This window comes from Heterocephalus glaber, unplaced genomic scaffold (genome assembly GCF_053883595.1).
Source record: "Heterocephalus glaber isolate CG9 unplaced genomic scaffold, H.glaber_assembly_v1.0 deba00001673, whole genome shotgun sequence".
NCBI classification, from domain to species: domain Eukaryota; kingdom Metazoa; phylum Chordata; class Mammalia; order Rodentia; family Bathyergidae; genus Heterocephalus; species Heterocephalus glaber.
In genome coordinates this window covers 15,575,483-15,591,759 of record NW_028258410.1, presented here as the reverse complement: position 1 = coordinate 15,591,759, position 16,277 = coordinate 15,575,483, and the positions used below count along the sequence as shown (strand labels likewise).

Here is a 16,277-nt window from a genome sequence, read left to right as displayed (position 1 = left end):
CTTCATCTCCTGGTCTGAGCATCCTTTCCCTGTCCCTGTCTCCTCCATCCCTGTGTAGTCTTCCTTTATCCCAGGGCCTTTGGGCCTGACCTGCCATGCCATCTCCCCATCTCCCATGTTGCCAATACCCTGATTTGGAGGAGAACAGAAGGAAGCCATTGTCTTAGCAGTGCCAGAGAAGATTTGACATTTCTGTCTGTTTTCACCACTTCCTCCAATAATAGAGAGTAGAATAGGCTAGCATTGCCTATAGGCTCTTGATCTCCGCACACTGTAGTTTCTGGAACCCAGGATAAACTGACACAGGTAGACTATCCCGACCACCAGAAAACATTTACTGTAATGACTACTTGTGAACAATGCAGGTGTCCTCTTTTCTTTGTTTTTTTTTGGTACCGGGGATTGAACTCAGGACCTTGTGTTTGCGGGGCAGGCAGCGGAACCACTGAGCGAAATCTCCGGCCCAAGTGTCCTCTTTTCTAAGACAGACTAAATTGAACAAGTTCATCACATCTCAACATATCATTACTTATTATGAAATAACATACGCCATCAAATACCCTACAACATGTAAACTGCTGTCCAAATAAGTGCATTACACATGGGTCATTTAATCTTCACAACAATTTCATGAGGCAAATATTATCATTGTTAGTTTTTAAACAACTAATACGAGGTTAGGTTACTTGTCTAAGTTCACACAGCTGGAGAGGGACCAGTGTGGGGATTCTCTCCCCAGCTGCCAGCACTGAACATCCTAAATGTTGTGGACCATTTACCACCAGTATTAACTCAGCTCAACTCACCAGGCAGTGAATTAAATGCAGGCATTGGGAAGCAAATATCTTTCTGAAGAGTATGTGTAAATATATGCTCAATTCATAAATTCTCTGTAGATCTCTTCTGAAGAAGCGCTGGACTCAGTTTGTCTAAGGCACGCCACCCTTATTTCTTGAACACCGCTTCTTTGTATTGAGGCCACACAGTTAGAGTGTAATCGACTGTTGGCTCATCTGCCTCGAACTCCGCACTGCTGTGATCACAGGACGCTTCTCAAACTGGAGAAGTCCTTCATTCACTCCATCCCCACTTCTTCCCTGACCCTCTCTTGATTTACTTTCCTGCAGTCACTCTATTGTGGCCTCAATGTGCCAAACAGGTTCCTGCCTTTGTACCTGAGCATCTACCTGCCAGAAACACGCTACATTATGACCTTCAAGCCACTTAGGCCATCACCTTGTTTGAGGTCTTTCTTTACCACTCTAAATTGCTCTAACTCAATCCTGGAACACCCTTTCGCTGCTAATTGCCATTTTTCTCTTTTCTTGGCATATTTCTCTGTTCATGTATCACCAGTCCTCCTTCCTAGGGGCGGGTGGCAGTGTCTGGAGGTGGCTTTGGTCACCACTGGAGGGCGCAACTGGCATCTGGCGGTAGAGGCCAAGGATGCTGCTAAACACCCATTATGCACAGGGCCAGGACCACCTCTGAGGAAATCTCAAGAGTGCTGAGACTGATAAACCTGTAAAAATCTCACTTAGTCATTTTGGCCTTGTGCCTCTTCCTCCCCTAGAATACAAGGAGAGACAGACAGGAAGTTTTGTTCTTTTTCTTCTTTGCATTTCTTTTGCACATGGACTTGTGCAAGTAGTAAATGAATGAATGATAAATGATTTGATCCAAGTGATTCCAGAAATTATCAATTTTTTTTTTTGGTACCAGGGGTCGATCTCGCGACCTTGTGCTTTTGAGGCAGGAGCTACATCCCTAGCCCAATTATCAATTTTTACCATCACGTTTTCAAGTATCTTTCCCCTCCTTTCCTTTCCTTCAAGGGCTCCAATGACGTGATACTAGTCTGCCTGCAATTGTACAGCTCACTGATTTTCCTTTGTTTCTTTTTAAAAATCTTCCCCCGTGGATAGTTTCTGTTGCTGTGTTTTAAAATTCTCTCTTCTTTTTTTCTGCATCATTTAAGATGATTAATCCCATTAATGTACTTTTACTTCACACATTATAGCTTTTAATCTCTAGAAGTTTAATTTGGACTTTTAAAATATACATACCATCTATGGTCCTACTCAACTTTTATACACATGGAATAATCTATACTAATTAAAAAATGTCTTTTTCTGTTGATTCTAACACTGGAGCCAGTTTTGGGTTGGTTTCAGTAGATTTTTTTTTAAATCAAATCATAAGTTACATTTTCCTGCTTCTTTGCTCCCTGTCAATTATTGGTTAAATGCCAGATATTGTGAATTTTACCTGTTTGGTTAAAATTTCAATAATATTCCTTTTGTTCATTTGTTTTGTTTTGTTTTGTTTTTGAGACAGGGTCTTGTTGTGCAGTTCGGGCTGGCCTCAAACGCACTATGTAGCCCAGGCTGGTCTAGAACTCACAATGATCCTCCTGCCTCAGCCTCTCCAATGCTAGGATTATAGTCATGTGTCACCATGCCAGCCTCAATCAATATTCTTGAGCTTTGTTTTGGATGTAGTTTAAGATACTTGGAAATAGTCGATCTTTTCAGTTTTCACTTTTAGGATGTGTTCATCTTAAAAGGACCAAAGATGCATTGAGTCTAGAGTGGATTTTTCCCCGCTTGCGAGGAAAGACCCTCCTGAGTTCTCTTATGCCGTGTGAGCACTGAGACTTTCTGGTCCAGCTGGTGGGCAAGACACGTTGCTTCACACTGCGCAAATGCGGTACTTCTACTCCCCACACTGTGCTAGGGGCTGTGCACAACTGCGCAGGTCTCCACTCTGCCCAACACTTGATCTGGACCCTTTGAGGCCTCTGCATCTCCCACATCTCTAATGCTTTGCCCTGTGAGTCCTGCAACCTTTGTGTCATGGACTGCTGGACTCAGCCTCGGTCCCTGCTCCACAGGTGGCCTGGAGGCCCCCCAGGCAGGGAGGTGGACCAGCCCTGGCTTCCTGCTGCCTTCCTACATCCAGAGCTCATCTGCCTTTGCTGCCTGACACCCAGGGTCTTGGATCCTGCTGCTGGGTCTGTTTGCTAGGTGTCCTTCGTTTCAGGCGGCTCGATTTCATCCAGGACGGTGAGGCCAGTCCCTGTCACCCTAGCATGACCAAAACCCTCTACCCTGCTTTGTGGATAACAGACCAGCTTTGGTCCATCTGTACCTGGCAAAGGGTGAGGAGATCTTTGAGCTGTGCCATCTTTGATCGGCACTGTGGACTAAATCAGGACATAACAGACTTAGCTCCTGAAATCTGAAATTAGTGTGTGTATCTGAAACACTGACCTCTAAAATTAACAATGAGATTCGTCTTAGAGGTGCAGCAAACCTTGCAATATATATGTATATTTTTTGGTACCGGGGATCTTACTTGGGACCTTGCACATGCGAGGCAGGTGCTAGACCCACTGAGCTAAATCCCTGGCCCAAACCTTGCAATATTAACTAGTGGTAATGATCGTGAACATTATTTCTAAATGACTGTGATCAATGTCCTATTTTTTGTTTTAACATGGTGTGGTGCTCAGTCAAGTCTTTTCGGAACAGAGTTTACCCTACCAGTTCCCACTGCTCTTCATTCCCAAGGTTCCCTCGCATCGGTACCCACCATATTGAGCCACAGTGGTCGGTTTAACTGTCAGCACTATGTGCTCGGCTTGGTGCTCCTGGAGGACAGGGGCTGTGCCTGACTCCTTCACAGTGAGACCACGACCGAGTCACTGATGAAATTCTAGTGCTCAGGCAGACTGTGTTCATCCCTCAGCGCCACTTCCCGGAAGTCGAGGGAACCTAGCCAGGGTCTCAGCCTCTCTGAGACAAAGTTACCTTATCTTACATGGGATTGATGATAAGTGTCACCCCATTTAATCTGTCCTGCTATTGAATGAGAAATAGCACATGTAAAATTCCTTCGTATTGTAAAGCCCCATACAGAAGTGCACCCGTTAGCTGAAATGAAAACCACGCAATTCACAAAGTTTCTGACACTAAGCAGATTTGGGGGAAATATTTGCTGAATGCATGGGTGAGTAGTAAGGGGGAAAGCAGGTGGAAGGAGCCTGTACCTTCGTATCCCATACTTGCTGATCTTGCTTCTATCTTTTCTCTTCCTGGGCTAGGTCATTTCAAGCTCGTTCATGCTTCAGGCGTGGCTGTCCTCTGGCTCCTCTCGACATCTTTCTGGGTCCTGCCACCCATCCCCATCTGTCTCCTCTGAGTGTCTGAACCACAGGTGTCTTTGGTGTTCACTTGGCCCTGAGCTATGTCCTCAGACTGTTTGATTCGAGAGCACAGCTCGGAAGAGTCTGCATTAAAAAGAAGGCTCTTTTGGGATAGCTAAAAAAAACACATAAAACACACTTTGGTGAATATTTTTAAAGTAATAAAAATGTGTGTATTCCACAAGGTTTTCATTCAGCCCCAAGATGTTTTCAAAATGAAGTTGTCTTTCTTGTGAAAGGCCTCCTGAAGAGCTGGAGCTTCATCAAATTGTAAGCAAAGAGGAGCCATGGCCTGAAGGGTCTTGTGAGGTTTTCTTGTTAATTCCAAGCAAGAGGTATTTTGCTTTGGACTTGTTTTTTTTTTTGTTTTGTTTTGTTTTTGGTACCGGGGATCATTGAACTCAAGACCTTATGGTTGTGAGGCAGGCGCCAGAACTCCTGAGCTAAATCCCCAGCCCAAGAGGTGTTTTGCTTTGGAAGAGAGGCACTTTTACTAAACAGGGTCTAATATTAGTTAACCTTTTATAGTTCTAAGGCATAATTAGGATCCAAGACATTAGCTTGGTAGGAGGATGGCTAAGAATTCTGCACATAGCAGAGGAGTGTGTTACAGCTACAGCAAGGTAATTTTAGTTGGGGTGGTATTCACACACCGACTTGAAGTTATTATTTTAATGCGTTGTCATGGAATGAAAGTATGCATCCTCTGAAATTTCATATGTGGCAATCCTAACCCTTAACTTGATGGTATTAGAAGGCAGGGTTTTTGGAAGGTGATTTAGGTCAAAGAGTGGAGTTCGCATGTATAGGATTATACAGGAGGTGTCAGAGAGGTTTCTAGTCCTCTTTCTGCCACTCAGTGATTCGGTAACCCCAAAGTAGATCCTGCCCAGAACCCCACCATGCCGGCACCCTGATCTCAATCTTCAAGCCTCCAGGAGGGTAGGACATCAGTTTCTGTTGTTTATGAGCTAAAGTACTTTTGTGGCAGCCTGGACTGACTAAGACAGTGTGCATCAGAAGATTATTTTTTGCATCAAACCTCTGATCTCAAGAAGGTTATTAAATAATAATATTACACGAATAATTGAACGGGTTTTGAAGATGAGCCATTATGAAAGTGGGGCAGGAAATAAATCTAAATTGAGGAATTCCCCACGAGGCCTAGCTAAGGTGTCACCCGGGACACCACCTGATTTCTGTCCATTCATCTGCACACCTTCATTCAGCAGCTGCGGAGGGCAGCTTCACTCCGCCCGAGCTGTGCTGTGCGGACGCCCCCCAGGCTTAGCGCAGGTCCCCCAGGCTTAGTACAGAGCCCCCCCGCCAGGCTTAGCGCAGGCCCTGGAGCCCGCGGCCCAGACCCCTCTCCCCGCTCCACACTCGTTGTCTGTGCAGTCTGGCCCTTTTTCTAGCACCCGGGTCCCTGCTTGCTTCTCTGTCAAAATGGGGTGATGAGCAACACCTGGCTCCTCCTAGCGCTGAGGCGTCAAGGGATAACACACACCAAAGGTTTAGGGTGGTGGTAACACACAGTAAGCATCCGACAGATTTAGCTAATTGTCAGGGTTTTAGTTACGGTGAGCCCTGTGTGGTCTAGGGACGAATCACATCCATCTCTTCTAGGGGCTTGAAGTCTTACATCAGATCAAGGCCAGTGGCAAGGGAGGAAAACTAGGGTACAACAGAGTGAATTCTGTGAACCTCCTGGGCCCCAGCTTGGCTAGACGCTGGAATCAGCCTCACAGACTCTGAAACCAGTCCCAGTGCCCAGACCTCCAAGGGGGCCAGAATTCCTAGAGATGAGGCCCCAGGGTCACTGCTTTCAGAGCTCTCCGTGGAGCTGTGCACCATGGGAGGGCTGAGGGGAGGGCTGAGGGTGAAGCAGCATTTGTCCTGGGCAGGGGAGCCCACGTTACAGGTGGTTGTGCTGGGGTGGTGCGGATGGAGAAGGGCGGATGGAGGAGAAGTAGGGAAGGCGAGGTGCAGCGCGGCTGGAGAGGTTTGGAGGAGCAGGCTGTTCAGTGCAGCTGAGGAAAAGGGGTCAAGCAAGGCCAGGTTCTTGGAAGAATAACATGGAGTCAGACTGAGGATGTGCTGGGCGTCAGCTTGAGAAGGTGTCCGGGCCCCAAGAGCTTTGGTGGCTGCAGCGGGAGGGCAGCAAGGGAGGGAGGACTGACAGGAGCGGGAGTGGGGGAGGCTCCGCCGCGCAGGCGCAGAAGCGATGTGGCACGGTGGCCCACAGCAGAGAGGAGGTGCGCAGTCGTCAGGGGGACCAGGGCCCCTGCCAGGCGAGGAGAGGACAGCGTTCTCCCCCATCCTCCCGAACCCACATACCCGAGGGCAGAGAACAACAAAAGAACAGATCTACAAGGTCCGCGGGACACGAGTCAGGTCAGGACTTGGTTCCAGAAGGAACCGGGAGGCATGGTTTGAAAGTCGTGAAATTGACATTTTAAAATTGGCCCTTGCTGGGCTTTGAATCCTTGCACGTTTAGGGATGTGCTGATCTGTCAGGAAGGATCGGGAAAGAGCTACTTAGCAGGTATCGACCACCTTGATCCAGGCCCTGGGGGTTCCGACCCAGTCACTGTGCTCAGGGAACGGAACTTCTGTGGAGAGAGAAAACCCGAACCAAACCAAAATACAGATCAACCAATGAAGCCGGCACACGCCTCAGGCGGTGAGGACTGCTAAGGAGAAACGGACGGGAGTGGGCGTGGAGGGAAGCGGGGCACTGGATACTTTGGACAGTCGCTGAAGCCCTCCGGGAAGCTGAAGCCACGCTCAGACCGACCCTGGCCCCCGATCAGGGGCTCCCTAGCGCTCCTCGCTGAGAGCGGAACGGTTCTTTAGGTCCCGCCCAGCGTCTGCGCAGGGCAGTTTCCCTACAGGTCACAGGAGGCTGTGATTCTTCTGGGATCCCAGAGCTGGACACACAGGGAACAGTGGAACTCAGGAGGGGAAACACATTGTTAGATGTCCGGTGTCTCCATGGACTTCAGGAGCCAGCGGGAGAACCCGGCTGTGGTGCACACTGTGTAAGCGGGGGAGGTAACTGGGCCAGAGACCTGGACAGGAGGAGACACAGTTCACAGGGGGCACAGGGGGCCACCGGCTTTTTGCCCTGCGCCGAGCCATCTGCTCCCGGTCCCTCTTCCCTGCCTTCCCAACTGCAGCTGTTCCTCAAGCCTTGGACATCAGCCCGGGATGGATAACTGCTTTGCCCTGAGCTCTTCTTGAATGAGAGTTTTATGGCTTTTCGAATGGAAGCCCTCAGCTTGAATTTGAGCCTTTACTTTGAAATATTTTTTTCTTCTTAGATTGTCACAAGAAAAGAACATAAGAGTTCTGCTAATGACATCTGATGGAGTACACGAGTATTTTCTCTTTAAGGCCAATGAAAAACCTCAGAAATTACAGAGGAAACGAACATAAAAGGACTCTGCAAGGTATGGAGGAGAAGGGAGACCAGCTAGGAACCTGGGAAACAACACAGTGGTGAATTCCCTTGGCCTTAAATATCCTACACTGAGAGTCAAAACACCAAAGGGAATTGTAAAAAACCAAGTCTTTCTCCAAAGCTTGGTCTCTCTAACCAAAGGTCAGTCTAGCGAGATAGAACTTTTAGACACATACAGCAACTGAACCGGATAGAGGATCCAGAAATAGACCCACACGAGTACGTCCAACTGATTTCTGACGAAGGTATATAAAAGCAATGAGGGAAGAGTCTTATGGTTTAAAGTGATGTGACATCCACAGAGGAAAAAGAAACCTCAATCTGTCCCACACCTTACACAAGAAATAAGTTAAAACACATCTTAGATCTGAATATACAATATAAATACAAAACTGTTAAGGAAAAAGAGAAAACTTCTAGGGTTTATATTTAGACAAATAATTCCCAAATTTGATGCTAAAAGCAAAATTCATGAGGGAAGAATGACAGGTTGGACTTACCAATTAAACGATTTTTCTCTGTGAAATATCCTAATAAAAGGATGGAAAGACAGTGCAGGCAGTGGGAGAAAATATTTGCAAGCCATGTTATCTGACAAGGGACTAGTATGTTGGATACGCAAAGAACTCTAAAAATTCAGCAGCAAAAGATCCCTTCACACTACTTCCACAAAAAAAAAGACCAAAAGACAAAAATCCAATGAGAGAACATTATAATGAGACACTTCACTGCAGAGGATACATGCAGGTGGCAAGAGGATTTCACTTTCATAATTCATTACAGTAAAACCACAATGAGATAATCAGCGCACACCAATCAGAATGGCTAAAATAAAAAGTAGTGACAAGATCAGAGGCTGACAAGGATGTAGAAAAACTAGATCACTCTCACAATGCTTGTGGAAATGTGAAATGTATTTACAGTAGCTCCAAATCAGGGACAGCAAATGTTTTTCATTGGAGGAATAGTTAAGCAAACTGGTACAGGAACACCATCATCCATCAACAAAACAGGAAGGGAGGGTGCTCCGCGGTCTGGATGAAGCTCCAGCCAATCTTGCTGAGGAAAAAAGCCTATCAAAGATAGGCTTATATGGTTCTGTTTCCATAACAGTCTTTAAATAGCAAAGCTACAGGAATGGGGCACATACTATTAGTGGTCGCTAGGAGTTTAGAAAGGAGGAAGTGGGAAGGCATCAATTTGACTGTATCAGTGTCAATGCCTTGCTTGTGATATTACACTGTAGTTTTACAAGATGTTACAACTGGGCGACACTGGATTAAGAGATTTGTCTGTGTGACTTTGTACAACTGTATATGAATCTATATAATTTCAAGATTAAAAAGTTAAAATATTTTTTATAGGCTATACTGGTGGCTATATAGAGTAATAATAAAGAACCATTCCAGAAGTCTAACAATTCTGGAACAGTTAAGTTAGCATGTGGTGTTAGTATGTAGAATTAACCTACAATTATGTGATGGAATGTTTTGTAGCCATGCATTAGTTCAGGAATACAATGAGAAGGAAAATGTCCATGATAATAATAAAAATTAAATTTTATGTGTTGGGCTCAATACTAAGCTAGTTAAAAAGATCCAGTTTGGTTCTTAAGGATCCCATTAACTATATACTGTTTATAATTCCAGTTTTACTGATGAATAAGTTTGTGCATGAAAAGAATAAACACTTGCCTCAAGCCATACAGCAGAGCTGGGATTGGACCCCAGGTCCAAATGATTTCAGAGACAAAAAGTCTTGTAAGTGCCACCGTGCCTTAACTTGGTCACATCCTTTCAGGAGTTAGTTAAACACCTTTCACCAAGGGCTTCCAAGTTCCCTTCCCTCCATCCCTCTTCCTTACTACCATATTTCCCTGAAAATAACACCACGTCTTACATTAATTTTTGCTCCAAAAGGCACAATAGGGCTTATTTTCAGAGAAGGTCTTATTCTTTCATGTACTCCAACCTACATTTATTTATGTACAAAATCTACATTTATTCAAATACAGTCATGTCATCTTCTGGAACATCATCATAACTCTCCAAGCTCTGGTCCGAATTTCTTGCAACTCCATTTCCTGTAGAACCATTGGACCCTCTCTCACGTCCAGCAACAGAGCTCTCCTTCATTCGGCACTTCTTGTCCATGTAGTCTGCTCGTAGTGCATTGGCAACACAGCTGTCAGTGATTTCATCCCATGAATTCTTCACCAAGTCACAGCCTCTTGCAGGCTGGGGTTCACTAAGTTTCCATTAAATCAAGGTTAATTGAAGACTTATGAGGCAGGAGGGGCAACAAAAATAATGAGAGTTGACAATGATGCTCCACTCAAAAGTGATGAAAAACTGCAGGCACCAAAATTCAGAAAACGTTTCTTTATTTCACACAGTGTATTAAGTACAGTACGTCTGTTACAACACATGATGCATTGAATTATGAAGATTCCTATCAGGCGCAACCATGTCCGTTTGTCATCAAGTGCACATGTTGTTCATGTGCTGTGTCTGTACTCTGACTGCTCATTCAGCAATAAGTCTCCAAGCCGGATGTGGTGGTGCACGCTTGTAATCCCAGCACTTGGGAGGCTGAGGCAGGGGGGTTATTGAAAGTTCGAGGCTAGCCTGGGTTACATAGTAAGATTCTGTCTCAAAAAATAAGTCTCCAGTTCATCTATATACCTCTCGTCCAAAGGCACCTGCTTATTTACAAATACTTAATTTTAATTTACATTATAATTTATTTAAGTATTAATGTCAATATTTATTTATATTTAATCATCTACCAATATTATTTTATAATTCAATACATCTGTCATGTGTTGCAAAGGACATACTAAATGCATCTATCTGGCTATTGATCTTATCTGGGCTTATTTTATGAGCGTTTTAGAGTAGGGCTTATATTATGAGCATCCTGAAAAATCATGCTAGGGCTTATTTTCTGGTTAGGGCTTATTTTGGGAGTAATATAATACATATTTTCCCACCTTGTTATCATTAACTATGCAACTTATTTTACCCCAAAACATGGGAATTTATTAGTGTATGGTAATACCTCAAATCTATGGAAGTGAAGTACTTTTAAATAAAAGATGTAGGGACCACAGAGCAACTATCTGGGGAAAAATGCTAACCTGGTGTCACAGCTCAGCTCTACACCAGAATGAAATCAAAGTGAATAAAAATACTAGAAGAAAATACAGGAAAAGTTTTATAGTTTTGGATTGAGAAGGTTGTTGTATCTATGACTCGAAATTGAGAAGTCATGAAAAGAGTGATTGTAAAAAATCCAAGTGTTTACAAAAATATTCATTCAGCTGGCTGGGATAATGAAGGCACTCATACATTGCTGATAGGAGTATAAACTAATTCAGTTCTGACAGTGGGTGATTTGGCATTGACTAGAAAAACTTTTAAAAGGATATATTACCCAGCAACTCTATTTCTAAGAGCTGATTCTAAACCTAAATTCATATATGTGTGAAATAACAAATGTACAAAGTTATTCAGTAGAGAAGTTAATAGCAAAAGTTTGGAAACCCGTCAAAGGGGTGCTGGTTAAATAAATCATGACACATCTGCTCAGTGGAATATTCCATAGGCATTAAAAATGAGAAAGCTCTTTATGTACAGGTATAGAAAGTATTGTTAACTGGAAAAAAATCATGAAGCAGAACAGAGTGCATATTATATTATCATTTGTGTAAAACAGAAAAAATAAGAACATATGTCTAAGGAAATCCTAGAAAGGTATATATATTAAAAATACAGGCAGTGATTATCTATTGGAGTGGCACTGATGGGCAGGTATACCACTTCGTAATTTTTTGTTTTGAGCCAAGTGAGTGCATTACCTATTAAAATTATTATTAAAACTAAATGTGCGTTACTGATTAAAAGTTAAAAAAAAAAATCCCAAGGCTCAAACTCAATGCGGTTGGAAGGAGGAACCAGCCTCAGGCCACCATTTGCAGCTTGCAGTGTAGAAGTACATTTGTAGAATAATCTTTGTGCTTGACTACAAATGTGGCCTTGCTCTTCTTACCAGGCTTCCAGATCATCCTCAGCAAACAGACATTTTAGAGAGAAGCAGAAATGTTCTCCAGGAAATACCTGGGAACTCCTTTTAAGAAAACAGGTGTTCATGTGTCCGTTTGTATTTCATCACTGTGTAACAGGCTTATGTACTTTTTTCCTTTCTGTTGGCTTCAAAGAGCAAACAGACAGGAACCCTAGGTAAGCAATCACGATTTGTCAGGTTGAAAAATAACACTGCCCATCCTAATTTGACTGTCTATAATGAAGCCCACGTGGAACTCTTGGCACTTTCCTGCAGCTATAAATTGTCAGCTGGATTTCAGCCTCCTTTGAGCAAGGTCTTACACTGTCAAAGAGAGAATATAAGGGATCCAGGAGGGCAGAGGCCGAAAGTCCCTCTCCGGAGCTCCGTGATGGGTCTGTCTCACCTGGATGTGGCTGCGGTGCCCACTGCTTCTGAATCTTCATCCCTGCAGTCGGCGCCTCGGAATGCAGAGCAACACAGGAACATTTGTCTGAAATGCATTGAGGGCACCGAAACCCTCCACTCTCCTCTTTTCCATCTGTTTGAAATTTGAGCCACGTGCTGCCTGGGATGAAAGGGAAACTTCGCCTCTTCTCCTCTTGAGTGTCACAACGACACAAAGGGTTTAATTTTCCAGGCAACAGGGGCCTCTGGATGGTCATTAAGGCTTCACTTTTCTTCTTCACAGAGTATGGTCACCTGTGTGGAGCCATTACAGATTCAGGAAGAAAAATTGGGTTTGGTTAATTCTTAAATTCCTCCAATTGGCCTAGAAAGGAAAGTAAATCAGCAAGCAGGGAGGAATGCTAAGACCAAATGCTAAAAGCATTTTGTGGACACTCAAAGTTTCCTAAAACACACTGACTTTTTTTTTTGTTTTTACTCTGTTAAATAAAGCTCAAAGTCACCAAAGGAGGTCAATAAATATATATATCAACACAGAAAATCTGTCTTTTTTATTTTCCCACTACTTCTACCCAATTAACACCAACTGATAAAAACGCACTTGTATCTTTTAAGCCCATGACAAAAGCAAGAACAGAACCCAAGCAGTACAAGCACTGGAAAGGCCTCATATGTCAGGACTTCGGCTCATTCACAACAAAATTTCTCTTTTGGATTGTCTTCTGAGATGGCTTCATAGCAACTATAAATGCACTTAGAAAGTGTCATTTCTGAACAAGGAATTGCCACACAAGCTTTGGATCGCCTAGTTTGGGAATTACTGTGAGAGAAACATAACTTCTTGCTGGAGCTTCTGTGTAGCTAGGGACTTGTGACAATTTCTAGTGAGATTCACTATATTTCAGCCTCACGTCATGGCCTAGTGGAGAAATCAAGACATTTTCTAGATGGTGGCATTTTCTTCTACTTGGGTGGTTCCCTACACTGCTCCTTTTATAAAAAAGAGAATATATATAGATAAATACAACCATTACACCATTATGAAAAGACTTTTTCTATTAACAATTACATTGTTTTTTATTCCTTACTCCTCTTTGGGTGAAAGAAAAGATATGTGGACATGGAGACCACTTTTACCCAAACTAAATTATTCTGTATTCTATGCTATGTGTGACTGTCTTCATATATCACATTTTATCTCCATGTCATCCTTGTTGCAGTACACATGTTAGGACGTACTGCAATCAACAGAGAACCCCTTCCGGTGGACTTTTCAAATTTTCTCAAGTTTTCTCTTATAAACAATGCTGGAATTACTTAAAAACAAGTTTTGTGGTTAAAATTTGCTCAACTTCTCAATAAATTCTTGAATATAGACTGGCTCATGCAAAAAAGATGTGTTGGTTAAAACTTTAAAATTGTGTGCTGCCAAAATCTATAGTTGAAGCAAGCTTCATAGTGATCCAAGTGCTTAGCTGAGAAATTATCAGAGGCCTCAGAGAGAAATGAAATAAAATATTAGAATGTAAAACCTAGATTTTAATCATCCTGTGGCATGCTTTCTAAGAGGGGAATTTAAGCTGTGTGATGCAAGACCTAAAATTTTCCACTTACACATTTTCCTTCCTCTTTTTGGAAAGAGAGAGGACACATTGTTACTTTTAGCTTCTTATTTTACTAATAGAACCAAGAGAGACTGAAACATTCAGTTTGAAGTCTTCCTTGTATATCATAATCTCTATACCTGTTTTACTGCTCTGTAGACATAAATTCAGTGTATTAAAAACTCATCTTTCATCTCCCAGCAGAAGCCTGACAGAACTTCTGCATGGCGAATCCTCACTAATCCCCAGCTGCTGCATACTGTAATGTGAAGACGGCGTATTTGTGAGATTAAATAAACCATTTGTTCCTGTGACCACAAGCGGAGAGAGTAGAAAGAAATCAATCAAGGAAAGCAATTTCTATGTGCTTCCTATAAACAGAGGTTTTCCATTTTCTCTCTCAGCACTTCTACTACAGGAGTAGTGAATTTGTCAACTTGATTTTCAATGGCTCATGAAAGGTGGGTATTTAGGAATGAAATGTTCCTCTCTTGCCTCTTTTTTTTGGGAGCGGGGGCAGAGGTTATTATTTTGGAGACATTCCTAAGGACACACAAGTTAGCATGCTCTTAAATGAAGTCCTCTCAGGTAGGATTTGAAATGGAAAAATACAGTTGCCACTGGGAAAGAGTAGGTGGAGAGAGATTTTGAGGTAGATCGCACAGGCAGAAGGATTTGTGTTAGATGCCTGGGTTCCATTAGTTCCAACACATGCAGCCCCTACGCCGACAATGGCATTTCATAGTTACTGGAGGAAAAGTGCCCAGCATTAAAAAACAACAAAGCGAAACTGTCTCAAATACAAAAGCTAACAACCCACAGCCTAGATCATGTTTGTCATGTGTTTAATAAACACGTCCCAATAGTGAGAAGATGGCTTTAAATGCTGCCGGCATCAGGGTGCAGATTTCTAAGAATTGTTTAGGCTTCTACAAAAAAAGTCACACATTTTTCCTTGCATTTTTGGACAAATCTCTTTCCTGATGCTACCCATATTCCATTTTAATGATCACTCTTCTATTTTTTACCGCAAAAGTCTGTTTATTTGATTGATAATCATTTTTTAGGCCCTGGAACCATTTGCTCATTTACTTTTCTTTCTTATAGTTAAATTTTCCACTGAAAATGACAGCTTCCATGAGCTGCACTGTTCTGTCCATATCAGAACCTAAAAGTTATAGTTTTGGCTCAAAGAAACCGTTCACATGTTTGTTGAATGAATAAAGAAAGTTCTCGCCTCTCTTATTTATTGCTTAACATCTGCTAATTGGCTGATCCTCAGGCCCCAGAATTACAGTCTGGTGACCACACAGTCATCTAAGTAGCTTTAAGTTGTGGTAAATGCTATCAGGAGACAAAGTAGCCTGTGATGGGTGTATTTGTTGACACTCAACTCTACTACAGGAAAAATCACAATGCAAGTGTTATAATGAAGAACGCACATGGCTGCCCTGGTAGGTGGGATAGGAAGGGCTGGACTGGGGGAGTGGAAGTGGACATCCCACGTCAAGGGACAGGCGCCCCTCGCATCCATCGGGGAATACTGAATACAACTTCCTACTTTTCAGCAATGTCTAAAATGAGGGATTGTGCTGAACTATCATCATTGTAAAATATCGCTAACTATCGATCTTAAACACAGTCAATAAATTAAAATATTTAGAATACTGTGTAGGCCAAATAAAATATCTGTTGACCAGATATATTCTACAGGTGGTTAGCTGTCAACCTGCGGTCTGAACGCTTAGCTGAGTGTTTGCTAGAAGAGCTCTTCCAGGAAGGTGGACCCTCCTTCTTAGATGAGAACGCTTGGAACTCTGCAGATAATTAAGTTTCAGAAATACTTGGAGGAACAAAGTGAAACGGACATGCTTGCTGCAGGACTTCTCAGAGCCTTTGTGAGGCTGGTGTCTATTGTCTATTGTGAGCCTTTGGGAGAGAGCGCAAAGCAAGTAGGGATGGAGCCCTATCTCAGCAGACTGATGTTCTGCACATCAGTTCTGGAAGTACTAGCTTCAGAAATTTTAAAAGATATGTGATGTTTAAAAAGCTTCAGAGTGCTTTCTTGTTTCGTGCTTATAAGCACTGTGGTTAAGTGTGTGGGTATTGGTGACAAATTCCAGCCCTCCCACTTTCTAGCCACATGATCTTACCCAAGTCGCCTTTCTGTGACCTAGTAAATGCTCATGAATTAGCTATCGTGATAACTTTTGAAGGAGAGAATCAGACGCACTAGCTCTGGGAGGAAAGATCCCTCAAAATTTCTTTTGCAAATTCAACCATGATCCATGCCATACTAAAGACTGAGTTAAAGGTGCTAAATAATGGTACAAATGTATCATTCTACATCTGAGCCAAGTGAAAGCAAATATATTGCACGAGCACCCTGAGATCTCTTTCTGTGTAAAGCTGTGTTCGGCAGAGCAGATAATGCTCCAGTAACACTGCCTACCGTTCTCCAAAGAGAAACAACACGCTACGTGTCATCTCTTCTTAGCTGCTTTGCCTAACAAATGTCACACCTGGTCAC

At 43.0% G+C, this 16,277-nt stretch overlaps 1 protein-coding gene and 1 long non-coding RNA gene across 10 annotated transcripts in view; one reads left to right on the top strand and one right to left on the bottom strand.

The window, feature by feature from the left end:
* The window catches only part of Bcas1 (brain enriched myelin associated protein 1), a 99,991-nt gene that overhangs the window by 50,704 nt on the left and 33,010 nt on the right, over positions 1-16,277 (bottom strand). The window lies entirely within an intron of this gene.
* On the top strand, positions 6,452-15,799 carry LOC110344550 (uncharacterized). Its single transcript, XR_002387178.2, has 5 exons — positions 6,452-6,601; positions 6,706-6,890; positions 7,531-7,659; positions 13,952-14,208; positions 15,461-15,799. It is a non-coding gene; the product is annotated as an uncharacterized LOC110344550 (long non-coding RNA).